Below are 27,567 nucleotides of genomic sequence, written 5' to 3'. Positions count from 1 at the left end.
GCTGGAGGCACACTGGTTAAAAACCTTCAGTTAGGCTATGTTACCTAACAGTATTTTCCAACCAGTGTGCCTCCAGCTGTTGCAAAACTACAACTCCCAGCATGTACTGACATACCATGCATGCTGGGATTTGTAGTTTTGCAACAGCTGGAGGCACACTGGTTGGAAAACCTTCAGTTAGGTTCTGTTTCCTAACTTAGAAATTTCCAACCAGTGTTCCTCCAGCTGTTGCAAAACTACAACTCCCAGCATGTACTAATGCCGAAGGGCATGCTGGGAGATGTAGTTATGCACCAGCTGGAGGTTACGCAACTAGAATTCCCAACATGGTGAGACAGCTGTTTGCTGTTTGAGCATGCTGGGATTTGCAGTTTTGCAACATCTGGAGGGCTACAGTTTATAGACCACTGCACAGTGATTTCCAAACTGTGACCCTCCAGATGTTGCAAAACTACAAATCCCAGCATGCCCAGACAGCAAAGAGCTGTTTGAGCATGCTAGGAGTTGTAGTTTTGCAAGATCTGGAGGGATACAGTTTAGAGACCACTATATAGTGGTCTCAAACTGCAGCCCTCCAGCTGTTGCAAAACTACATATTCCAGCATGCCCAAACAGCAAACAGCTGTCTGGGCATGCTGGGAGTTGTAGTTTTGCAACATCTGGAGGGCTAGAGTCTCAGGCTGTAGCCCTCCAGATGTTGCTAGGCAACTTACCGGCTTCTGTAGGATCCAGGGAGCCATCTTATTCTGCCGCCTGCCGCCCGCGCCGATCTCCGTCGCCGCCCGCCGATCACTGTCGCCCGCAGCCTCCAGAGGGGTAAGTGAACCTTTGGCGTTTGGTCCCGTTGTTTCCCTGTCCTGCCCCGCCTATTGTGGGTGGGCAGGACGAAGAAAACGAAAGTAAATCCCTCCGCCCCCGATCTGCTATTGGTGGTCACGTCTAGACCACCAATAGCAGGGATAGGAGGGGTGGCACCCCTGCCAACTCACTCCTATCCCTTCTTAGACAACCGCGATCCCCCTTCTATTTCGGGTCACCGGGTCACCATAGACCTGTGATGACCCGGAATCGGCGCAAATCGCAAGTGTGAATTCACTTGAGATTTGCGCTGATCGCCGACATGGGGGGGTCTAATGACCCCCCCAGGGCATTTGCACGGGGTGCCTGCTGATAGATATCAGCAGTCACCCCGGTCCGGTCCTCACCCGGCCCGCGGCGGGGACCGAAATTCCCACGGGCGTATGGATACGCCCTTCGTCCTTAAGTACCAGGATGCAAGGGCGTATGCATACGCCCTTTGTCCCCAACAGGTTAAAAATCAAAAGATAGCTATTAACTGTTACAGTTTAATAATGGGAATAATTACCTCCTCCAATAAAAAAAATTAATTCCCCCTCTTTTCCCATTTTACAAATACAAATTTGTAAAAAAAATAAAATAAATCAACATATTTGGTATAGCAATGTCAAGAATAGTCCGAATTATAAAATATAACATTAATGATTCCATACAGTGAACGGCATAAAACGTAAAAATAACAAAGTCCAATGCTGATTTGTGATCACATCCCGGAAAAAAAATAAAAAAGTTAATAAAAAAAAAGGCATCAAAAATCACATATACGCAAATGTGGTACCGATAAAAACAGCAAATCACAGATTAAGTGCCAATACAAGCATAACCATATGAATAAAACATGTCCATGGGTTAAATGTGAGTGCAGGTGCAGTGACAATGAAAAATATATATTTTTTTTAACCCTTTCAGGACCACAGGTTTTCATTTTTGCGCTAGTTTTTTCCTCCTCACCTTCCTAAAATCATAACACAGACTCCTATAAGGGCTGTTTTTTTTTGCACCACACATTGTACTTTGTAATTACATCAATAATTTCACCACAAAATCTACGGCAAAGCTAGAAAAAAAATATTTGTGGGGCAAAATTGAAAAAAACAAACGCCATTTTGAATTTTTTTTTAGGGGCTTACGGTTGTACACAGTGCAGTTTTCGGTAAAAATAACACCTTATATTTTTTCTGTAGATCCATACAATTAAATTGATACCCAGCTTATTAAGGTTTGATTTTGTTTTACTTATTATAACTTTTTTTTTCTTCTCCTTTTTTATTTGCTCAAAAAAATGCATACAAAATTGTGTTACAAAAAAAAAAAAAAACACACTGATAAATTTTATGCCTATACGAGCCCATCTCCTCCTCACTCTTCCCTTCATTCAACAATAGGATTATAATGGATTCCCTCATAGAAAGTGGCAACCCTAATCCCTTCCCACTAGAGGACAAAACTCAGGCTAATGCTGGTAACAGGCAGCTACTGTATCTTCTGTATACCTCAAAAGGGAGGCCATCACTCCCAGGGGTGGTATTACCCCGTGTTTTTTTAAGAGCATGTTCTAATTCCCCCACACTTACTGAATTCTCCATTTCCTCCCTAACTTCACTCGGGATTTGAGGGAGCCCTATTACTTGTAGGTACTTTTTTATTTCTTTACTTTCTTTCTCTATTTCTGATGTATATAATTCCTTGTAATATTCTCCAAATTTTCTAAGAACCTCTTTCCTTCCCACACATTCCTTACCTTCCCTCCCTATAATTCTCTGAGGCCCTGGAGAGGCTCTCTGCTACCTCACCAGTGACATCAGAAACTTATTTGAGGTACCCGCCTCTACCAGTCTCTGGTGTCCCTGGAAAAGGGACTTGCTCTTACTTTTACTTAACAGATAGCCGTCCAGGGCATCCTGGCACTCCTGCCACTTACTTTTACCTTCCTCCGTGGGGTTCCGTACTTGTTGTTCTTCAAACAATTCTTCCTCAGCTCTTCCTCCCTACTCCTAAACTCCCGCTTCTTTCTTTTAATTGCTCTTATTAACTCTCCCCTGAGGAACGCCTTCCCCGCTTCCCATACCATCTGGTCACTCGCTGTCCCCCAGTTGTTCCTAAAGTACTCTACAAGACTCTTTAATATCCCTCCATTATCTATAAGTGTAAACCAGTGTGCGTTAATTTTTAACAAACCCTCCCAGGGCAACCCTCCCGTAATAATATTTATCTCTATCGCTGCGTGGTCAGACAGGCAGCGAGTGAGATAAGGAATCTGGCTTATTTTATCCCAGCTTTGGGGATTACCAATACATGTATCTATTCTGGACAGAGTTCGGCTGGTTTTATTCCAGCAAGAATACTTTCTAGCTTCCGGATTTTGCATCCTCCAAATATCCTTCCATCCGAACTCTGTGCAGATTTTAGCCAATGGGGACACCCCCGTACTTCTAACTGCTCCCTGCATACGAAGTCTATCCATTTCCTCTGAGCTTACACAGTTTATATCTCCCTGCAGGAACATAGGACAGTCCTTCCCTACACAAAAATCAAAAAGCTTAATCAAAATATCTGAGGAGAAAGGAGGAGGGACATAAACAAATGCTAGAACACAAATCAAACCATCCATATTGCCATGTAAAAAGATGAATCGCCCATACTCATCCACCCTCTTCCCAAACAGCTCCCATTTTATACGCCTATGAAAGAGAACCGAAACTCCCCTTGAGTGAGAAGAGAAAAAGGAGTGGTAGCTATTACCCCACCAATTTCTTCCCAGGAGGTGCACCGTGTCCCCCGTAAGGTGTGTCTCGAGCAAGCCCACCACACACGGGAGGTGGTTTCTTACTACCCTCATTACTGCCATCCTCTTAACATTGTCCCCTAATCCCCCAACGTTCCATGCGAGAATCTTAATTTTGTTTACCTTATTCTGCAACACAACAGAGGGGATGGGAAAGAGCAACGCCTAGGCATCCTAACCATTGGGAAAGAATAAAGAAAGCAGAGGAGAAATAAAAAAATAAATAAAAAAGAAAAGGAAACCATCACAACCCCCTCTGGGCATGCCCACCCCCTTTTTTTCATGTCTTCTCTTATTAGATTTATATCTACCCCAATTACACCAATCTGAACAGAGAGATCATCTATGGAGTTGTTACACTTGTAACTTTTTGCACCAAAATTAGTAGGTTTAAAATTGTCCTCTTCTGGCCTCTATAACTTTTTTATTTTTCCATATACAGGGATGAATACAGCAAAAAACTTAGCCCTCATACAGTTTAAAACATACTTATATTGTTTAAAAAGTTTGATATATATTTATATTTTTTGAAGCGGTACAAAAATAGTAAAGTGTTTACCCAAGCATTGACCCGCAGTATAAAAAGAACATGTCGGTGTTATCATATAGTTCATTGTGTAAAAACAAAAAAAAACAAAAGTTGCAAAATTGCGGTTTTCTTCTCAATTTCCTGTCGCAAATAATATATATATATTTTTATAGTACCATATATTCTATGTTAAAATGAAAGGCTTCATTACAAAGTACAGTTGGTTGCAAAAGAAATAAACCCTCATATTGGTCTTTAGGTTGAACATTTTAAGATTTATGGCTCTTAGAAGGGGAGGAGGAAAAAATTTTAACGTAAAAATGAAAATTTCCTGTGTCCTCAAGACCAAAAAGGGCTGTGACCCTGAAGGGGTTAAAGCTGTAATCTTCAAATCCTTTGTAAACCCCCAGTATAACTGTACATAGTGTAAGTAAAGTACAGTACAGCCATTACAATGGATACACATACACGTGATGTCATCTGCTGTGACATCACACATCAAAGAGACTTTCTCCAGGGTAGAATCCAATCCCTAACACTTATTTCCTCGGTTCGGCGGGTGAACACGTTCTCCTACTAGACCTGCGCTTATTTTGCAAATTGAAGAGAATTTTGTCTATTTAGGCAAAAGGATCCTGTAAGGACGGCGACCATGAAGCTAAGAGGTAGGAATAATGAAAACTTCCAAAATTTCAGTTTATAAATGGATTTAACATGAATGTATTAGTGTAAAGTTAATATAGTAGAGTGCAGTAAAGTTACTGATGTTCTCTTGTACAGTCTATCATGGGTGGCTTTGATGGGGTACTCTGCTGCCCCCGCGTTCAGAACATTTTGTTCCGAACGCTTGGAGCGGGGGTCGTGATGTCAGGGGGTGTGGCGTGATGTTACGAGGGGCGTGGCCGTGACATTATGACCCTGTCACCCAGTATTCTGAACGAATGCTGGGTGCTGCACAGAGATTGCTGAGGTACCAGCTGCGAGACCCCTGCGATCAGACATCTTATCCCCTATCCTTTGTATAGGGGATAAGATGTCTAGGGGCGGAGTACTCCTTTAAGTCTCTTACAGCAATTAGGAAAAGGTTTACTCCTGTGAGATAAATGATTTTAGTTTGTGAATCAATGTTTTAAGTATTTTGCCTTCTAAAAGAAAACATGGGAAACTACTCTGAAATAATAATATTTGATTAATAATATATAAATAATACATTTTTATACATATATATTATATGTGTGAATATATCAATTTACATATATATACATAAATAAATGAATGAATATAGGTCTAATATATTGTATCCTGTCGCTATTTTGCAGATATCCCAGTTCTATCGGTGCCTGTCGTGTGTCTCATACATTACGTGACGAGTTTCCTTTGGCGGTATACTAACCTATATCATTATAAGGTCACTCCACCATATTATGAGATCCATAAAATACCTGGGAAGAAGATTAAGCACCGTGGTCAGCGAGCAGATGTGGCTATTGACATGGCTTTAGGTGACAATTCAGACCCACATGAATCCAGGCACAGCGATCATGTGACAGTCACCATGGCGGATAACCAGATGGATTTACCAACAACCTCTGAAGATGCCTCGGAGCCCAAAGTGTCTTGGCTGCAGCGGACTTGGCAATATGCTAAAAGCAAACTGAAGTGGTCCAATTATGTATCCAATGTGTGGGTTGGAGCATGGGCCATGGCCAAATGGACAGTAAGCGGCATGATGACCACATTCAAGATGCCATTTTACTTCCTACATACAAAGCTAAGAAGTATTACAGCAAAGGCCATTGACGATCAATGTGAACCAATTTAACAAGACGCTGATTGGGTCACACAAGGTCTACATATGGTTGGGGGTGGGGGTGGGGAGGAGCCCGAAATGCAGCCACCTCCACGTGGTGGGCTCTGGGTCACTTGATACATTAACAAGTGAGTGAGGAGCTGCATAATTCAAGGCACATTTCCCATATTGGACATACAGCTTGTAATGGAGACAGAAGATATTGTCCACCTAGAAACAAATTTTGTACATAAGTGGGAAACAAGCCCCCCTATTGGATGATTAAGGAATCAGAGATCTGTAGAAGGGGAGAGGTGGATTCCCAGGAATGGAGGATGACAATATATCTCTAGCATAAAATCTCTGGATAAGTGGATATGGTAGAAACAGTATAATTATTATTATTACTATTACTATTATTAACCCCTTAACCCCTTAAGGACCCAGGGCATATGGATACGCCCTGGGTTTTTGATCGTTAAGGACCCAGGGCGTATCCATACGCCCCTGGGAATTCCGGTCCCCACCACACGCCGAGCGGGGACCGGACCGGGATCCCAGCCGAAATCATTCAGCAGGCATCCCGTGCAACATGTCGGCGATCGCTGCAAATCGCCGGTGTATTTACACCGGCGATTTGCGCCGATTCCGGGTCATACACATAGGCGTGCGCACGGGGTGTGCGGGGTGTGCCTGGGCACACCCTAATCAAGCCCAGGCTCAGGCCTGGGCCCCGGATGTCAGCTGCTCCGGCTTTTTTTAAAATCTTCCTCCATTTTTAAAAAATATTTGTAAAACAGTGGTGCCACTCTGGCGCGCAGAAAGGGACCCCACTCAGGGCAGGTCCTCCGGTCCCAAGTTCCTTAGGCCGGGCCGGGGACACTGCTACTTTAGGAGTAGAACACTTCCGTGCGCAGGCACGCCCCCCTGCCCCGGCTGCTCCGAGCAGGACGGAAGCTCGGAGCTTAAACCACTGCAGAAGGCAGCAGCCAGGCGTGACCAGGAGCCGCCCAACGTGATCTACAGCCCGCCCGATGTCATCTGCAGCCCGGAAAGGTAAAAAGGGCGGTGGGGGGGGGGGGGGGGGGGGGGTTGTTGGGGTCAGGAATCAAAAGATTGTGAAGGAGGGGGTCTGTGGAGGGACAGTCACAGAACAGTGCGAAGAAGTGGTGGCAGAGGGGGCTGGGAAGGAGCAAATGTACAGGAGGAGGGGACAGAGGGGCAGAGGAGTCTAAAGTAGGGTGCCACCTGGCCGGTATTTATATAACCAATCCACCAACTACCAGAATGTTGCACCATATACTATACCAGTGTTTCCCAACCAGAGTGCCTCCAGCTGTTGCAAAACTACAACTCCCAGCATGCCTGGACAGCTGTTGGCTGTCCGGGCATGCTGGGAGTTACAGTTTTGCAACAGCTGGAGGCACCTCTGGTTGGGAAACACTGATCCATACTATATTCTACTATATAGTCCAACATGCTGCTGAGCCACAGGCTGTATCAAGGCATGCTGGGAGTTGTAGTTAGTAACTAACTGCAACTCCAGAATTTAATCAAAAAGACAAAAGAAAGCAATCAAAAGGTCCCATCGAAACAAAAATGGAACCGTTAAAAATCACAGATCGGGGCGCAAAAAAATGCCCCTCATACAGGACATATAAGGAGAAATAAAAAATAGGGGTCAGAATAGGAGAAAATATCCCCCGCATATGTGTATCCTGTGATGTCACGCATATATAATTAATTGTGTGTATATTTTGTGTGTTTTTATACACTGTTTTTGCCCTTTATATGGAGTTTATCCTGAGAGACTACTTATACTCAAGTGCAATAAGATAAATGTGTCCTAATCCATAGGTGATCGGTGGCAGCCTGTATATTTTGTAGTGTAAGTCGATATTTTATTGGAACGTAATAAAAGGTATATTTAATTGTATGGAAGGTCCCTATTCAAATCAGTGTCTATATTATTAATGTACTGGGAAACCCATCATTTTAACCTGAAAAGTGTTAATTCCTACCTGCCAATCTAGCTAACAACCTACCTACCTGGTTTCCTACTTCCCTGGCTATCTAACTACCTGGCTACCTACATAGCAAGCTGGCTACCTGACTATCTACCTGGCTATCTAGCAACCTGAATATCTACCTACCTAACTATCCATCTACCTAACTACTTGGCTACCTACCTAGCTATCTATCTACCTAGCAACCTAACTACATGGCTACCTAGCTAGCTAACAACCTACCTAGCTAATTGCCTACCTGGCTACCTAGCTAGCTACCCACCTATGTTGCTAATAACCAACCTTGCTACCTACCTAGCTATTTACCTAGCAACCTAACTACCTACCTGTATGGCTATCTACTTAGCTAGCTGGTTTTTACCTGGAAGAAGTTGACATGTCAATCTGATCCAGATACACAAGAAAAGGAAAGAGGACATCGCTGATCAGAAATTATGTTACCTGTGAGTCCCTAGATGTAACTATAATCCCCTATATGGTATACAGATCCTGTGTACAGCTGGTATCTACCTTTATATGATCCTGAATACAATTACTTATATGGTATACAAGTTTGCAACAAAGTCCAAGACCACAGCACCAAAAATTATAAACTGATACGTGCAAAAGAACTGTAGTTTATTGGTTCCCCAAAAGTTTTTTTGAGGAACCAATAAATAATAGCTCTTTTTTTCCAATTTTGGTGCTGTGGTCTTGGACTTTCTTGCATGTTTGGTATCCGTATTGGCTATCTGGATGACTACGGGGACAATGGATTTATCTAGTGGTGTCTTATCTGTTTATGTATGTGTGCATGCAAGCAAGAGTGTATTTGTGTGTTTGTATATGTGTGTGTGTGTATGTATATGTATGTATGTATGTATATATATATATATATATATATATATATACGCATGCGTGCGGCGTGAGTTTGTACTTTAGGATGCACACCCTAATGCAATAGGCTGCGCACGCCTATGGTCATACAGGTCTATGGTGACCGGTATATAAAGGGGATCGCGGTTGTCAAAGAAACCCACGATCCCCCTGAAGGGATTGGAGTGAGGTGGCAGGGGTGCTACCCCTCCTATCCCTGCTAATGGTCATCAAGAAGCGACAACCAATTGCAGATCGGGGGCAGGGGGGTTAACTTTCAGTTTCCCCTTTCTACCCACCCACAGTAGGCTGGGCAGAACAGGGAAACCGACAGGGTCCGGCACTGAAGCCCAATCACTAACCGGCGGCGGCAGCAGGCGGCGATCGGCAGGGGTGATCGGCGGCAGAAGAGGAGGACGGCGATGCGGCTCCCTGGATCCTACGAAAGCCGGTGAGTTGCCTAGCAACATCTGGAGGTCTACAGTCTGAGACCAATATACAGTGGTCTCTAAACTGTAGCCCTCCAGATGTTGCAAAACTACAACTCCTAGAATGCCCACAAAGCAGTTTGCAGTCTGGGCATGCTGGGGTTTGTAGTTTTGCAACATCTGGAGGCCCACAGTTTGGAGATCAATGCACAGTGATCTCCAACCTGTGACCCTCCAGCTTTTGCAAAACTACAAATCCCAGAATGCCCAAATAGCAAACAGCTGTCTTGGCATGCTGGGAGTTGTAGTTGCATACCTCCAGCTGTTGCATACCTACATCTCTCAGCATGACCTTCGGCGATCAGTACATGCTGGGAATTGTAGTTTTGCAACAGCTGGAGGCACACTGGTTAGAAAGTGCTGAGTTAGGTAACAGAACTTAACTGAAGGTTTTCCAACCAGTGTGCCTCCAGCTATTGCAAAAGTACAACTCCCAGCATGCACTCCCAGACGGACGTCAGTACATGCTGGGAGTTGTAGTTTTGAAACAGATGGAGGTTTGCCCTCCCATGTCAACATACAGGGAAAATTCACACGGGCGAGTTTACAGTGGGGTTTATGTTTCAAGTTTGAGCTGCGGCAAATTTTTCAAATTGGCAGGACGTCTTTGTTACGCGCGAGGCTACGTGATGTAGGAGGGAGCCATACGTCTGTCAATAGATCACCAGAGTAGTCGACTGATGCCACCTCTAGAGTGATAGGCGAGTTCGGTAGGGGACTAATTAAATCTATCCATCTGCGGAGCTGTATCAGGTTGTAGAGTTTCTCCACATCTGGCGCATCCATTCCCCCCTGGGCGCTTGTGCGAGAGAGTAGCGAATATGCTGACCTAGGCCTCTTTTGCTTCCAAATAAAGTTAGAAAAGAGAGACTTGACGCTGGAGAAGAAGGAGGTAGGTAATGAGATCGGTAGCATCTGTAATGTGTATCTAACCTTAGGGAGCACATAGCAGTTAATCAGGTTTTTCCTACCCATCCATAGGATCAGGGGAAGATCATATCCAGCCAATGTCTCTTTAATCTCTGCTAGTAGGGGTTTGAAGTTAAGTTGAAAAATGCTGAGCGAGCTAGGTATTTTAACCCCTAGATACGTGAGTGACGATTTGGCCCAGGGGAAAGGGGACAGGGAGCCGATCTCCCTAATCTTAGCTGCAGATAGAGTAATGTTTAATAATTCCGACATAGAAACATTTACTTTAAAGTACGACAGCGAGCCAAATTCTCCGAACAGGTCTAATAAACTAGGCAGTCCGTGTGCAGGGTCACTTAAGAGAAATAGTAAATCATCTGCGAAGGCTAGTGCTTTAAGCTCTCCCCTCGGGGTTTTGTATCCTGAGATACTGGTCAACTGTCGAACTCTCTGTAAAAGCGTTTCCATTGTTAGTATAAAGAGGGTTGGGGACAGGGGGCATCCCTGCCTGGTCCCGTTTGTGATCCGGAACGGGGGGATATGTCATCGTTGACCATCAACGAAGCATACGGTTGTGTGTAAAGGGACATAAGAGCTGTTATAAACTGCGGGCGAAATCCGAAGCGGTGTAGCGTCTCCTTCATATACTCCCAATTGACCCTATCAAATGCCGTTAACGCCAAGAAGGACAAGGGGCAGTCTTTTCATGTGAGCATGTTGGATCGCAGTTAGCAGTCTCAATGTGTTCGTGCGACCCTCTCTACCTGGTACAAATCCCGACTGGTCCACGTCTACTAAGTGGGGAAGATGACTCTTGAGTCTCAAGGAGAGCAGTTTAGCCCAGATTTTGAGGTCTAAGTTCAGAAGTGATATTGGTCTGTAGCTCCCACAGTCTTATGGGTTCTTGCCTTCCTTGTGAATGAGAGTGACATGTGCTTCAAGGGACTGTTTAGGGAGAGGAGACCCACGGAATAAAGCCTCGCAAACAGAGGTGAGGTGGGGGATCAGAACGTCCGCAAATTTACGGTAGTATTCCAGTGGAAGACCGTCCGGGCCCGGACTCTTACCCGGTGGGAAAAAAGAGACCACTCTCTGCACTTCTTCAGGGGAAATAGGTAGCATGAGTTCTCTCTGCATGTGTTCGTCTAAAGTAGGGAGGTTTAGTGATGTCAGAAATCTTTTCGTCGCCTCTCTACGTCCGGAAGCAGAGTCCGGGGACTCTCCCTCTGATAAATTATACAGACAGGTGTAAAACGTCTGGAAAGCTTTAGCAATGGAGGGCGTGTCTGTATACCGGTGGCCTCTCTCATCTCTCACTGCATGAATGTGTTGTTTTGTTCTCACCTTCTTTATAAGTGTGGACATGAGCTTACCTCCCTTGTCCCCGTGTGCATAAATACGGTGCCTGTGGTGGAGGTAGGCCTTCGCTGATTTTTCGGTGAGGAGAGTATTAAGGGTGGTGCGTAGGGATTTAAGTGTCTCCTGAATCGCTATCGCCCCGGTACACTTGTGTATCCTCACCAGGGTGGAGATTTCAGACAGAATGTCAGTGATCTTGTGCTGCCTCTCTTTCTTCAGTTTGGAACCCCAGGAAATGAATATCCCTCGCGTGAAGGCCGTTCCCGACTTAGAGTTTAAATCAAAGTATAAGGATAACTGTTGCGTAATGTCAGCTAGAGCACTGATTAGAAAGGATGCCTTCATTCAATCTCCAGCACCAAGAATTGGAGGGGAAAGGGGACAGAGACAAAGAAAGATGTACAGGAGCGTGATCGGAGATAGTAATAGAGTCAATACCTGTGGTCATGAGCGCCGGGAGGAGAGACTTGTGGAGCAGCAAATAGTCAAGTCTGTGGTAGGATCCGTGTACTGACGAGTAATGGGAGTAGTCCCGGACGGAAGGATTCCTCTGTCTCCTTGCATCTATAAGAGATAAATCAGTTAATTTGGAGTGTAGTTTGGCAAGTGTTCTCTGGGGAACAGCAGTACGTGCTTGAGAAGTGACTAAAAGCGGATTAAGTGAAACATTCAAATCACCACCTAATATCACCGGACCATCTGCAAACGCCCGGAGGTCTTCCAGTGCCCCCAAAAGCCATGACACCTGGGCATTGTTAGGGGCATATAGATTCACCAGAGTTAACTTGCGATTGTACAATAGGACATTTAGGAAAAGATATCTTCCCTCAGAGTCAGAGAGAGTCTGTAGAACCTTAATCGGGCAACTTTTGTGTATGGCTATAGATACACCTTTAGATGCCGAGGTGTCATGGCAGGAGTGGAACCACTGGTCATAGTAGCGGCGAGGTAAATTCGGTATCTTGTGCAACTTAAAATTAGTTTCCTGAAAATAAACTACTGACGGTTTCAATCTATGGAGAATCCTCAGTGCATGGCTTCTCTTGTGAGGAGTGCTCAGTCCCCGTACATTGAAGGAGACAAAGGTTGTGAGAGCTCTGTCAGACATAGTGAACACTCGGGATGTATAGAAAATATATAACTATGTCTGTCTGAGGAAGTGTCCAGATCTAAGCTGCAGCAAAGGGAAGTCTTACGTAAGGCTGGGGGGGTTGGAGTATGTATGTTTGAAGGAAAGCAGATGATAGAGGTGAAGTGTAGGCGAGTCCGGAGTATGGGGCTGAGGGAAGAGGAAAATGGAAATAGTAGACTGTGATGAGGAGGAAAAGGGTGGGGGGGGGTGAGGGAACGGAAGGTGTAGTGAGGGTATATGGAAGAAAGAGGATAAGCAAGTGGAGCAGGAAGAAGCAGTGGAGAAGAAATGGGAGATGTGGGGGGGGAGGTAAGGGGTAAGAGGTGAAGTAGTAGGCAGGTGAGAAGAGTGGATCAGAGGGAAATGTTGGAAGCGGAGTGGAGAGGGAGGGGGGGAGAAGAGAAAGGAAGATAAAAGAAAATAATGAGAAAAGAGAAGGTGGGTAAGGAAATACAGGTGAGAAAAGGAAGATTTAGAAAAGGTCAGTGATTCAATATGTAAGAGTGCGCAGTAGTTCAAATGACCTGAGGGTGAAAGTCGTTACAGGTAACAGGTGCACTCAGGTACCTAGCACCTAATGTGGTAGGGAGAGTGCCAGTGGGGGGGAGAAGTAGGAAATGATAGGAAATCCTAGCCTGAGGCGCACACTAATACACTCTTAACATTAAGATAACATGAAACATCCTAACCGGGTGGGACAATCTTGTGGAAATACAACCAGAAAAACATTGCGAACATTGAGGATCAGCTACTATGCACGATAGTAAGAGTAATAACCCAATCAACACCCCCAAATAGCACACAGTAACCGAATACAGGAGAGACGGAGGCAAACATCAAAAGTCTCGTCGTTGAGATAAAGGTAAGGGCAGATGTGAGTACCGTAGATCCGGGTGTAGTCTCTGGTTCACCTGGCCACAGGGGGGGGGGGAGTGGGAGAGATGGGACCAGAGGACCGGGGTTATCAGGGTCCTTGCTTGGAGCAGTAGTTGAGGTGGGGGAGGGAGTCTCAGATTACGCTGGCTCGCTGTGAAAACCTCAACCCGTTGTGAAGGCGATCGGAGTCCAGTATGCAGTCCAAACAAGTCCCAGTAGCTATGGAACCTAAGAATGGTAGAGTGAAGGGGCGGATTCGGGTGGCAGGGTGATTGAGGGGCGCATGGGTAACATCCTGTTTCTAAATGGCAAGCGGGACTAGTCATCCTCCTTCCATAGCACATGGGGTTAGAGAGATGGGCTAAGAGAGTTTACCTAGTCCATCGAGGTGCTGTCTCCGCTGGAGAGTCTAAGGGGTGGACCGTAATCCCATCTCAACAACGAGTAAGCTCCGTCCACGAACTCTAGCGATGTCCTGTGGCTCCAGGGGCATCATACAGGTAAATTCCAGGACCGCACATCTTACTTTCAATAGTTTTTTATTGAGAAGATGTTCAAGAAATTATTACAGACAGTCATGCTGTAACAAGCAACGCTTCACAGAGCAGAACAGCAACAATTCACAACAAACATTAACAGTGTCCTTGCAGAAATATTTGGCATCTTACGTCCTAGTGAATGTTTTAATACCATCTACTTAGTATTGTCATTTTTCACCCTTTGATATTTAACCAACATATCTTTATTCGTTTGGAAGGAAAATGCCTGTATGTCAGATATCTTTGCAGTATTGAGAGGCAGACCATGGAGCCCATCTAAGAGAGAAAACTGAGTACCTTCCTGAGCCTAGTGCTATGATTTTTTCAAAAGAATAAGTAGTATTCAATTTGTTAATCAGATTGTCTATGGAAGGTAGACACGGGGACTTCCAATGACTGGTAATAACTATTTTAGCAATAATGCATACTATACAAAAAAGGTCTCTATGGGGAGGAGGAATTAGATCTAATTCTAAGAAGAGTAGTATCATATGTGGTTGCCATGGTATAAACCCCTCAAATATGTTTTGAAGTAAAGTTTTACACTGTATCCAAAAGGGCATTAAAACTGGACAATTCCATAAAATGTGGTATAGGGTACCTCTGTGTCCACAACCCCTCCAACATTTATCAGATGCTCCCGGATATGCCTTAGCTATTTTGTCTGGCGTAAAATACCATCGTAATATCGTTTTGAAGACACTCTCCACATGCGAAGAGCATTGAAAGGCCTTATGAATGTGTCTGAACGCCTTTTCCCATGTTTGCAGCTCAAATGATTGACCAAGATCCCTCTCCCACAATCTAAGGGGATAACTTTTGTTACAGATGTCTGAGCCCGTCAGTGGTTGGTAAACCTGTTTTAACCCTTTCGTGTTTGTAGAGAGAAACCTGAATATGCTAGTATCTGATCCCTGGTGAGGTGAGCGTAGTGAATTCAGAAAATGGCGGATTTGTAGATACTTAAAGAAATCCCTACTCGGTATATGGAACTTCGTTCTAATCTCTGCGTAAGTCATCAGATGTTGGTCCTTACAGAGGTCTCCCACCGTCAATATACCTTTTTTAAGCCAAACTTTCAGATCTAAATCAGGAATTAAGAATTGTATAAGTGAAAGAGGTAATGATAATTTGTTTGCAAGTACCGATTTTTTCGTGTTGTTTAAGTAATATTTCCAAGCAGAATACGTGGCCTTCACTATCGGATTTGTTATAACCGGCGGAGGGAGGTTCCAGATTGGCAGGTACAGTAGGTCTGACAAGGAACATAGGGCCACTGAGTGACTTTCCAGTTGCACCCAGGGAAGATCTAACGTGCTCTGTTTCCAGTGTTTCAGGGAGTTTACTAACGTCGATATATAGTAGGCCATAACGTCTGGGGAACCCATCCCTCCCGCCCATTTAGACTTGGTTATTATAGAAGGAGACAACCTAGCCCTACCACCAGCCCATATGAACTTAGATAATACGCGTTGTGTTCTTTTAAAGAAGGAACTGGGGAGTTCTATAGGTAAAGCTCTGAAGAGATATAACAGCTTGGGGAGTAGGAACATTTTGAACGTGGCTATCCTACCCACCCACGAGACCATATTTTTAGAAAGCTTTTCTGCTTCCGATTCCAAGGAGTTCAGCAATGGGACATAATTAGTATGGTATAGAGTTGAAACTGGAAAGGAAAGGTTTACTCCAAGGTATTGGACACCCTTCTGTTGCCAGTCAAATTGGTAAGTAGCTTGTAGACTAATTGACATAGGGGTGGGCATATTTATCGGCAATGCCTGGGTTTTGGAGCTATTTAGGTGGTAATAAGACAGTACCCCAAATTCCTTTATGATCTCCAGAACCGCTGGTAAAGACGTAGAGGGATCCGACAACGTCAGAATGACATCATCAGCGTATAATGATATCAATTGAATAGAGTTTCCTATGGGAATGCCTCTAACTCTGTCATCTATTTTTATGGCCTGTGCCAATGGCTCCATAGATAAAATGTATATTAGGGGGGATAGGGGACACCCTTGACGGGATCCATTAGTGATTTTAAATGGATCTGACATAGTTCCGTTGGCTAATACTCTGGCAGATGGATAAGTATATAATGCAGTTATTGCGTTCATTATATTGCCATCAAATCCCATGTTTTTAAGAACTGCAAAGGCATACGACCATCTAAGGCGATCAAACGCCTTCTCGGCGTCTAAGGCGAGGATGACCGCTTCCATGGAAGAGTGTTCTATGTGGTGGAATATGCTAAGCATTCTTCTTGTGTTATCTGATGTCTGCCTCCCTGATACAAATCCAGCTTATTCGGGAGAGACTATTGAGGGGAGGATCGGGGAAAGTCTGTTAGCAATCAATTTTGCATATATTTTTATGTCTTGGTTAAGAAGCGATATGGGTCTGAAATTTTGTGGGAGATCTGTAGATTTGCCGGGTTTGGGGAGAGTTGTGATCAGAGCTTGGAGATTTTCATTAGGCAAAGAGCCAGAAATCACCGCTTCCGAGCAGAAATCTCGCAAATGGGGAGATAATACTGATGAAAATGTTTTGTAGTATATGCTAGCAAATCCGTCGGGCCCCGGGGCTTTCCCTTTAGGGAGGGATTTTATTACCATTTCTATTTCATCAATAGTTATATCCATATTTAGTTCTCTAAGCTGTGAGTGTCACGATGCCGGCTGGCAGGTAGTGGATCCTCTGTGCCAGAGAGGGATTGGCGTGGACCGTGCTAGAGGATCGGTTCTAAGTCACTACTGGTTTTCACCAGAGCCCGCCGCAAAGCGGGATGGTCTTGCTGCGGCGGTAGTGACCAGGTCGTATCCCCTAGCAACGGCTCAACCTCTCTGGCTGCTGAAGATAGGCGCGGTACAAGGGAGTAGACAGAAGCAAGGTCGGACGTAGCAGAAGGTCGGGGCAGGCAGCAAGGATCGTAGTCAGGGGCAACGGCAGGAGGTCTGGAACACAGGCTAGGAACACACAAGGAAACGCTTTCACTGGCACTAAGGCAACAAGATCCGGCGAGGGAGTGAAGGGGAAGTGAGGTGATATAGGGAAGTGCACAGGTGTAAGGACTAATTGGAACCACTGCGCCAATCAGCGGCGCAGTGGCCCTTTAAATCGCAAAGACCCGGCGCGCGCGCGCCCTAGGGAGCGGGGCCGCGCGCGCCGGGACAGAACTGACGGAGAGCGAGTCAGGTACGGGAGCCGGGGTGCGCATCGCGAGCGGGCGCTACCCGCATCGCGAATCGCATCCCGGCCAGAGGCGGCATCGCAGCGCCCCGGGTCCGTGGAACCGACCGGAGCGCTGCAGTGAGAGGAGTGTAGCGAGCGCTCCGGGGAGGAGCGGGGACCCGGAGCGCTCGGCGTAACAGTACCCCCCCCCTTGGGTCTCCCCCTCTTCTTGGAGCCTGAGAACCTGAGGACCAGACTTTTGTCCAGGATATTGTCCTCAGGTTCCCAGGACCTCTCTTCTGGACCACAACCCTCCCAATCCACTAAAAAGAAGGTTTTTCCTCTGACCTTTTTAGATGCTAAAATTTCTTTGACGGAGAAGATGTCCGAGGAGCCGGAGACAGGAGTGGGGGGAACAGATTTGGGAGAGAAACGGTTAATGATAAGTGGTTTAAGAAGAGAAACATGAAAGGCATTAGGAATACGAAGAGAAGGAGGAAGAAGAAGTTTGTAAGAGACAGGATTAATCTGGCGCAAAATCTTGAAAGGACCAAGATAGCGAGGTCCCAACTTATAGCTAGGGACACGGAAGCGGACATATTTGGCGGAGAGCCATACCTTGTCTCCAGGGGAAAAAATGGGAGGAGCTCTTCTTTTCTTATCCGCGAATCTCTTCATGCGTGAAGAAGCCTGTAAGAGAGAATTTTGGGTCTCTCTCCATATGATGGAAAGATCACGAGAAATTTCATCCACAGCGGGCAGACCAGAGGGCAAGGGGGTAGGGAGGGGGGGAAGAGGGTGACGGCCGTACACCACGAAAAACGGGGATTTGGAGGAAGATTCAGAGATTCTGAAATTATACGAGAATTCGGCCCAAGGTAGAAGATCTGCCCAGTCATCCTGGCGGGAGGAAACAAAATGTCGTAAATAGTCACCCAAGATCTGGTTAATTCTTTCTACTTGTCCGTTGGACTGAGGATGGTATGCAGAAGAAAAATTTAATTTAATCTTGAGTTGTTTACAGAGAGCCCTCCAGAATTTAGACACAAATTGGACGCCTCTATCCGAGACGATCTGCGTAGGCAACCCGTGAAGACGAAAAATGTGTACAAAAAATTGTTTAGCCAACTGAGGCGCTGAAGGAAGACCAGGAAGAGGGATGAAATGTGCCATTTTGGAGAATCGATCAACGACCACCCAAATAACAGTGTTGCCATGGGATGGGGGTAAGTCAGTAATAAAATCCATACCAATCAGAGACCAAGGTTGTTCGGGGACAGGCAGAGGAAGAAGAAAACCAGCGGGCTTCTGGCGAGGAGTCTTATCCCGGGCACAGATAGTGCAGGCTCGCACAAAGTCCACCACATCAGTCTCTAGAGTCGGCCACCAATAGAAGCGAGAGATGAGTTGCACAGATTTCTTGATGCCCGCATGACCTGCGAGATGGGAGGAGTGACCCCATTTGAGGATTCCGAGGCGTTGGCGTGGAGAAACAAAGGTCTTTCCTGGAGGAGTTTGCCTGATGGAGGCTAGAGAAGTGGAAATCAGGCAGTCAGGAGGAATGATGTGTTGAGGTGAGAGTTCAATTTCAGAAGCATCTGAGGAACGAGAGAGAGCATCGGCCCTAATGTTCTTATCAGCAGGCCGAAAGTGAATTTCAAAATTAAATCGGGCAAAGAACAGAGACCACCTGGCCTGACGAGGATTCAGCCGTTGGGCAGACTGGAGGTAGGAGAGGTTCTTGTGATCGGTGTAAATAATAACTGGGAATCTTGATCCCTCCAGCAGATGCCTCCATTCCTCAAGTGCTAATTTAATGGCTAGAAGCTCTCGATCCCCGATGGAGTAGTTCCTCTCCGCCGGAGAGAAGGTCCTAGAAAAAAAACCACAAGTAACAGCATGCCCGGAAGAGTTTTTTTGCAGAAGGACAGCTCCAGCTCCCACTGAGGAGGCATCAACCTCCAATAGGAAGGGTTTAGATGGGTCAGGTCTGGAGAGCACGGGAGCCGAAGAGAAGGCAGACTTGAGTCGTTTAAAGGCGTCTTCCGCTTGAGGAGGCCAAGACTTGGGATCGGCATTTTTTTTGGTTAAAGCCACAATAGGAGCCACAATGGTAGAAAAATGTGGAATAAATTGCCTGTAATAATTGGCGAACCCCAAAAAACGTTGGATGGCACGGAGTCCGGAGGGGCGTGGCCAATCTAAGACGGCAGAGAGTTTATCTGGGTCCATTTGTAGTCCCTGGCCAGAGACCAAGTATCCTAGAAAAGGAAGAGATTGGCATTCAAACAGACATTTCTCAATTTTAGCATAGAGTTGATTGTCACGAAGTCTCTGAAGAACCATACGGACATGCTGGCGGTGTTCTTCTAGATTGGCCGAAAAAATTAGGATATCATCAAGATATACAACAACACAGGAGTATAACAGATCACGAAAAATTTCATTAACAAAGTCTTGGAAGACAGCAGGGGCGTTGCACAGGCCAAAGGGCATGACCAGATACTCAAAGTGTCCATCTCTGGTGTTAAATGCTGTTTTCCACTCATCCCCCTCTCTGATGCGGATGAGGTTATAGGCGCCTCTTAAGTCCAATTTAGTAAAGATGTGGGCACCTTGGAGGCGATCAAAGAGTTCAGAGATGAGGGGTAAGGGGTAGCGGTTCTTAACCGTGATTTTATTAAGTCCGCGGTAGTCAATGCAAGGACGTAAAGAGCCATCTTTTTTGGACACAAAGAAAAATCCGGCTCCGGCAGGAGAGGAGGATTTACGGATAAAGCCCTTTTTTAGATTCTCCTGGACGTATTCAGACATGGCAAGAGTCTCTGGGGCAGAGAGAGGATAAATTCTGCCCCGGGGTGGAGTAGTGCCCGGGAGGAGGTCGATAGGACAATCATAACGCCTGTGAGGAGGTAGAGTCTCCGCTTGTTTTTTGCAGAAAACATCCGCGAAGTCCATATAGGCCTTAGGGAGACCGGTTACTGGAGTAGGCACAGAGTCACGGCAAGGGTTACTGGGAACCGGTTTTAGACAGTCCTTGGAACAAGAGGGCCCCCAACTCTTGATCTCCCCAGTGGACCAATCCAGGGTTGGGGAATGAAGTTGAAGCCAGGGAAGTCCAAGGAGAATTTCCGAGGTGCAATTGGGGAGGACCAAAAGTTCAATCCTCTCGTGATGAGATCCGATGCTCATTAGAAGGGGCTCCGTGCGGAAACGTATGGAACAGTCCAATCTTTCATTGTTTATACAATTGATGTAAAGGGGTCTGGTGAGACTGGTCACTGGGATGTTGAACCTGTTGACGAGAGAGGCCAAAATAAAATTTCCTGCAGATCCAGAGTCCAAGAAGGCCACAGAAGAGAAGGAGAAGGCAGGGGCAGACAACCGCACAGGCACAGTAAGACGTGGAGAAGCAGAGTAGACATCAAGGATTGTCTCACCTTTGTGCGGAGTCAGCGTACGTCTTTCCAGGCGAGGAGGGCGGATAGGACAATCCCTCAGGAAGTGTTCGGTACTAGCACAGTACAGGCAGAGGTTCTCCATGCGGCGTCGTGTCCTCTCTTGAGATGTCAGGCGAGACCGGTCGACCTGCATGGCCTCCACGGCGGGAGGCACAGGAACAGATTGCAGGGAACCAGAGGAGAGAGGAGCCGAGGAGAAGAAACGCCTCGTGCGAACAGAGTCCATATCTTGGCGGAGCTCCTGACGCCTTTCGGAAAAACGCATGTCAATGCGAGTGGCTAGGTGAATAAGTTCATGAAGATTAGCAGGCATTTCTCGTGCGGCCAGAACATCTTTAATGTTGCTGGATAGGCCTTTTTTAAAGGTCGCGCAGAGGGCCTCATTGTTCCAGGATAATTCAGAAGCAAGAGTACGGAATTGTACGGCATACTCGCCAACGGAAGAATTACCCTGGACCAGGTTCAACAGGGCAGTCTCAGCAGAAGAGGCTCGGGCAGGTTCCTCAAAGACACTTCGAATTTCCGAGAAGAAGGAGTGTACAGAGGCAGTGACGGGGTCATTGCGGTCCCAGAGTGGTGTGGCCCAAGCCAGGGCTTTTCCAGACAGCAGGCTGACTACGAAAGCCACCTTAGACCTTTCAGTGGGGAACTGGTCCGACATCATCTCCAAGTGTAATGAACATTGGGAAAGGAAGCCACGGCAAAACTTAGAGTCCCCATCAAATTTATCCGGCAAGGATAGTCGTAGTCCAGAAGCGGCCACTCGCTGCGGAGGCGGTGCAGGAGCTGGCGGAGGAGATGATTGCTGGAGCTGTGGTAGTAACTGTTGTAGCATAACAGTCAGTTGAGACAGCTGTTGGCCTTGTTGCGCAATCTGTTGTGACTGCTGGGCGACCACCGTGGTGAGGTCAGCGACAACTGGCAGAGGAACTTCAGCGGGATCCATGGCCGGATCTACTGTCACGATGCCGGCTGGCAGGTAGTGGATCCTCTGTGCCAGAGAGGGATTGGCGTGGACCGTGCTAGAGGATCGGTTCTAAGTCACTACTGGTTTTCACCAGAGCCCGCCGCAAAGCGGGATGGTCTTGCTGCGGCGGTAGTGACCAGGTCGTATCCCCTAGCAACGGCTCAACCTCTCTGGCTGCTGAAGATAGGCGCGGTACAAGGGAGTAGACAGAAGCAAGGTCGGACGTAGCAGAAGGTCGGGGCAGGCAGCAAGGATCGTAGTCAGGGGCAACGGCAGGAGGTCTGGAACACAGGCTAGGAACACACAAGGAAACGCTTTCACTGGCACTAAGGCAACAAGATCCGGCGAGGGAGTGAAGGGGAAGTGAGGTGATATAGGGAAGTGCACAGGTGTAAGGACTAATTGGAACCACTGCGCCAATCAGCGGCGCAGTGGCCCTTTAAATCGCAAAGACCCGGCGCGCGCGCGCCCTAGGGAGCGGGGCCGCGCGCGCCGGGACAGAACTGACGGAGAGCGAGTCAGGTACGGGAGCCGGGGTGCGCATCGCGAGCGGGCGCTACCCGCATCGCGAATCGCATCCCGGCCAGAGGCGGCATCGCAGCGCCCCGGGTCCGTGGAACCGACCGGAGCGCTGCAGTGAGAGGAGTGTAGCGAGCGCTCCGGGGAGGAGCGGGGACCCGGAGCGCTCGGCGTAACAGTGAGTTAGAGAGTTTCGGGAGGTTGAGATTGGTAAGAAACTGTTGAATTGCGTGTTCAAAACCATGAACATCTGGAATCGTTTTATTTAAGTTATAGAGATTTTCATAAAATGATTTAAAGCCATTGGCTATATCTTTAGGTGTGGACAATTTGGCACTAGAGGTGGGGTGTATTAAATGTGGTATGCAGGATTTAAGATGTTTAGCACGTAAACGGCTAGCTAAAAGTCTGCCAGACTTGTTGTCCTGGGCATAATACGTCGCCTGCATTTTTCTATGAGATTTCTCATAGGAAGTTAACATTATACAACGTAAATCTCTGCGTAAAGACGCTATTAAATCTGCTTTGTCTCGGGAGGGGTGAGTTTTATTTTCAAGTTCAGCCTTTTTAAGTTGCTCTATAATGTTGGACAGTTTAGCTTCCCTTTCCTTTTTTAGAATGGAACTATATTTAATGCATAATCCTCTTATTACAGCTTTATGGCAGTTCCACGTGAGAATTTTGCTATCCACAGAACCACTATTAGAACTAAAATATTCTTCTATATCTGACCGTATGAGTGCAGAATATTTAGGATGTGATAGAAGAAAGGGGCTTAGTCTCCACATATGCGGGGTTCTAGAAGTGATATTGTCTGCTAGGGTAATAGAGATAGACGCATGGTCCGACCATTTGATAACGCCAATAGATGTGGCTAGTGTGGAAGTGAGCAGTCCATTGCTTATCAAAGCCATGTCTATCCGTGAGTATGTGTTGTGAGCAGTCGAATGAAACGTATATTCTCTTTCACCGTCATGTTGTAATCTCCATGCGTCATACAGCTCCGTTTCCCATGCCCAGCTGGAAATAGATAAGGATGGGAGACGGGAGGTGGAGGAGGAGTCCACGTGAGGATCCATTATCGAGTTATAGTCTCCGCAGGCTATTATCGGACCCCAATTACACTTCTGAACTCTACAAAATAATTTCTTGAGGAAGCGGATTTGGTTAGTGTTCGGTGCATATAGGGATATGAGCGTAAGTGGTATTGTATTAATAGTGCAATATAGGATGACATATCTACCTTTGTCGTCTATCACTGCTTCCTTCAGGACAAAAGAGACTGTGGATTTAACCGCTATAAATACACCTCTAGATTTGGAGGTGAAATGTGAGTGAAAAACCCGAGGGAACAAAGGGTGGTAAATTCTATGAGCATCTTTGGACATTAAATGTGACTCCTGAACACAAATTATATCACTATTAGATGAAATCGCTTCCTTCCATAAGTACGCCCTTTTATGAGGCGCGTTAAGACCATTGGTGTTAAGACTAAATATTTTCACAACCATTATAGATGTTTATAATTAGAAGACAACATAGTACAGTAGGAACAACCTTCAAAGAGGATGTGTGCCCCCCAGCCAGCACACACACCCTCAGCTTAGAGAGGTGAAACAAAGACAATGGACCTGATGCAGATTTGTATAGTAAATAATATAGGCAATGGACAATAAACCAAAAATAAACAAAAACGGAAGAAACTAAAAATAGAAGGCTCATAATCTGAGAGCCGAAAAAAAGTATTGGAGCAAAGTTCACCCTGAGACCAGGGGAGGTTCGCCATCTCCCGACCTGAACAAACAATAGGGTCTCAAATGGAATTTATAACAGTCAGACTACTTGCCATTCCTTCCTAATGCGCGTCTTCTTATTCCTGGGAGGCAGTCCAGTGGGCACAGAAATTGGTATGTCCCACTTAGCGAGCAGTTCCTGCCCTTCCGACAATGAACGGATGATGTGAGTATCATCTCCCTTGCGAATTATGACTCTAACAGGAAATCCCCATCTATATGCCACCTTAGCTGCCCTTAAAGCTTGTGTAACTGGTTGCAGATTGCGTCTTGCTTGCATGGTGGCTGCTGATAAGTCTGTAAAGACTGAAACTTGGTGAAAAGGTGCGGGGAGTCCGCCATTTTTACGGGAGTATTCTAGCACTTTCTCTTTAACTGTAAAGAAGTGGATTTTTGCCAAAATGTCTCTGGGAACAGACTCTTCCAAATGGGCTGGACGGGGTATCCTATGGGCACGGTCTACCTCTAGTTGTTGTGAGGTGACTGCAGGCACTGTGGCTTTAATTAGGGACCTCACATAATCTGGTATTTCTGCCGCACCGACTGACTCTGGTACACCACGTATTTTCAAGTTGTTTCTGCGGCTCCTATCCTCTAAATCTGCTATTTTACTTTTAAGTATGGTAACTTCATCCTCCAATGCAGCATGGGAATCAGCCAGAGTATTATGCACTGCGGAAAACTCCTCAAAGTTACTTTCAATGTGATCCACTCTGTCTCCTAATTCCGTTATGGAGGATTGCAGAGGAGACACCATCCCTATTACGTCCTGCCGGAACGTTTGATGTAGTAAAAGAAGCATATTTTTCATAGTTGTGTCAGTCAGTGTTTTGTCAGAGACTGGCAATGCCTCTAGCAGGGAATTGCCCCCTCGCCCCTGCTCTTTGTCAGCCTCCCTTCCCTGTACCTGTTGCGAGAGAAGCGGCAGCTCCTCTCCGTCTTGCTGATCCTTCAGGGATAGGGCTGTGAATAGAGATCTCTGTGAAGCAGGGGGGGAGACCTGCCAGTCCTCGGTGTCTGCTTGCGCTCCAGTCGTCACGCTGTGTGGAGATGTCGGCAGCTCCCTGTCTTCATCTGTACCGCTCCCGAGCGCAGTTATGCAGTGCAGCGCTGGGTCTGATGTGGAGCGGCGGGATAGTCCCAGCGGCTGTGGGGACTGCGCCATACACACGGACTGGTGAGGAGGAGGTGAGTGGAAACCGCGCGGCTGCTCGGCGCCATGTTGGGCGTCCTGTTTCTTTCTGGTGAAGCTGAATTTAGTCAGCGGCTCTTGCTTAGGACCTCTCTTTCTGGTGACCGGCATGTTCAGGAGGATGAGGGAAACAAAATGAGCCCAAATTTGCTTGGAAAGTCGTCGCTGTTAGTTGTTAAACAGGTCGGGAAGACGGAGCTCACACTCTATGCGACCATCCGCGCTGGTAGCCAGGCCACGCCCCAGGACCGCACATCTTATGCGCTTGAGGCAAGGGCCTGTTTCTTTGCCTTGGGAGTACAGGGTCTGGCTACCCTCTTCCATTCGCCGATGACCGGGAGCGGCGGCAGTGGTTCCGCCACCGCAGCCGGGAGCCATGAAGGTATCTCTACTGGCTCGAAACCGATCTGCAACCCAGGCACCAGCTAGATCAGACGGTGTCCATATCGCAATCCTCTTGCCGTCTTTGATCACCGACAGTCAAAACGGGAACAGCCATGCGTATTGTATACCAGCGTCCCGTAGCTTATCCAACAGGGGTCTCATCAGGCGTCTTTTCAGTAAGGTCGTGGGCGCAATGTCCTGGTACAGTGTAACTTCTAGACATGTGCAATTCGGTTCGGCACGAATGTCTAATTTAACCGAATTTAACCGAATTTAACCGTTTTCGGGCATTCGGACCGATCTGAATGCACGAAAACATATTTTGAACATTCCCGAATAGCCACGATAATACGAATAGCTGTAAATAAGAATGCATTCGTTATCCCTAAATGACGTAAAGAATTCATTCTGATAACAAAGATAATAAAAAGGATACAGATACAGTTTGATTTTTCGGATACATTCGGTATTCGGGTACATTCGGTAAATCTTTTTATTCTTTTTTTGGACTTTAGCGATCCTAAAAAATTATGGAGATACCTTTTTTATTAAAATTTCGTAGGGTACCATAAAAAAATCATAATAAAATAGATACAGTAGTGATGGAAAAAATTGTATCTAACGAAATGTATCTTTTTTATTATGAAATGTTTATTCATTTTTAAACAGGGATCAATTTATGTGAGCGGGTAAAGCACTAAAAATGTAGCCGACAATAATAAAAATGTAGTGTGTGCGTGTTTTTCACTTTAAAAAAAAACATTTTTTAGGTAGTACTACTACTCCCAGCATGGAACACACTCTTCCATGATGGGAGTAGTAGTTACCTGTACTAATTGACAGATCGCAGGGGTCCCTTGCAATCCTCTTGTATAACGTATAGATGCGGTGGCCGCTCTTCTATGGTCCCTTGCACTCACGTATATATACACATATTCATATTTCCCGCAGAGCTGTGATTGGCCAGATAGTTCCAGCCAATCACAGCTCTCTGTGAGAAATAGGAATATGTGTATATATACGGCCGTGCAGGGGACCATAGGAGCGCGGCCGCCGCATCCATACATTATACAGGAGCATCACAGCGGGTGTCAGGAGTGATACCTGCAGTGATCTTTCCTTTACTACAAGTACTACTACTCCCAACGTGGAGTGCACTCTGCCTCATGCTGGGAGCTGTAGTACCTGCATTAATAGACAGATCGCAGTGAGTGTCAGAAGTTACACTCGCTGCGATATGTCTATTAATGCAGGTACTACAGCTCCCAGCATGGAGAAAAGTGTGCTCCATGTTGGGAGTATTAGTACCTGCAGTAAGGAACAGATCCCAGGGATGTCACTTCTCCTGACACCCGCTGCGATCCTCCTGATGTGAATGTCGGGATCAGCTGTTCTCAGGGCTACAGAGCCGGGAGAACAGCTGACGCTGAGCCGTAGGTATACATCGTATATCTACTGCCCAGCAAGAACTTACAGTGAGCCTGCAATGTGTATACAGTATACACATTGCTGGCTCACTTAACCCCTTGCTGAGCTGTGCGCTATGTGCAAGCCCAGCAAGGGAAGATTTAACTTACACTGCTGGACAGTGTAGGTTAACCCTTTGGGCGTTATACACTATATACAGCTATCTATAGATAGAAGACCTATATCGCAGTGAGTTAGGCCTGAGCCTTGCGGCAACGGCTGAATGATCTAAATTATAGAGTGTGTCATTCCCTAAGCACTCTGCAGTATCACCGGACCCAATATTTCCCCTAAATCCGGACGGATCTGCACATCACTCCCTAAATTCAGAGACTACAAGTTTAATGCAAGGTCCGCAACTTCTGCCAGTCGCTAAGCAACCTAAGAACTGTTATATGAGACTGTTACTACGCATTGGATATTGCAAGCACTGCAGTAAAGTTATTCAAGTTCAAGGTAAATCTGCT

The sequence above is a fragment of the Hyla sarda genome, chromosome 2 (assembly GCF_029499605.1).
Source record: "Hyla sarda isolate aHylSar1 chromosome 2, aHylSar1.hap1, whole genome shotgun sequence".
NCBI lineage: Eukaryota > Metazoa > Chordata > Amphibia > Anura > Hylidae > Hyla > Hyla sarda.
Note: the sequence above shows the minus strand (reverse complement) of the source record.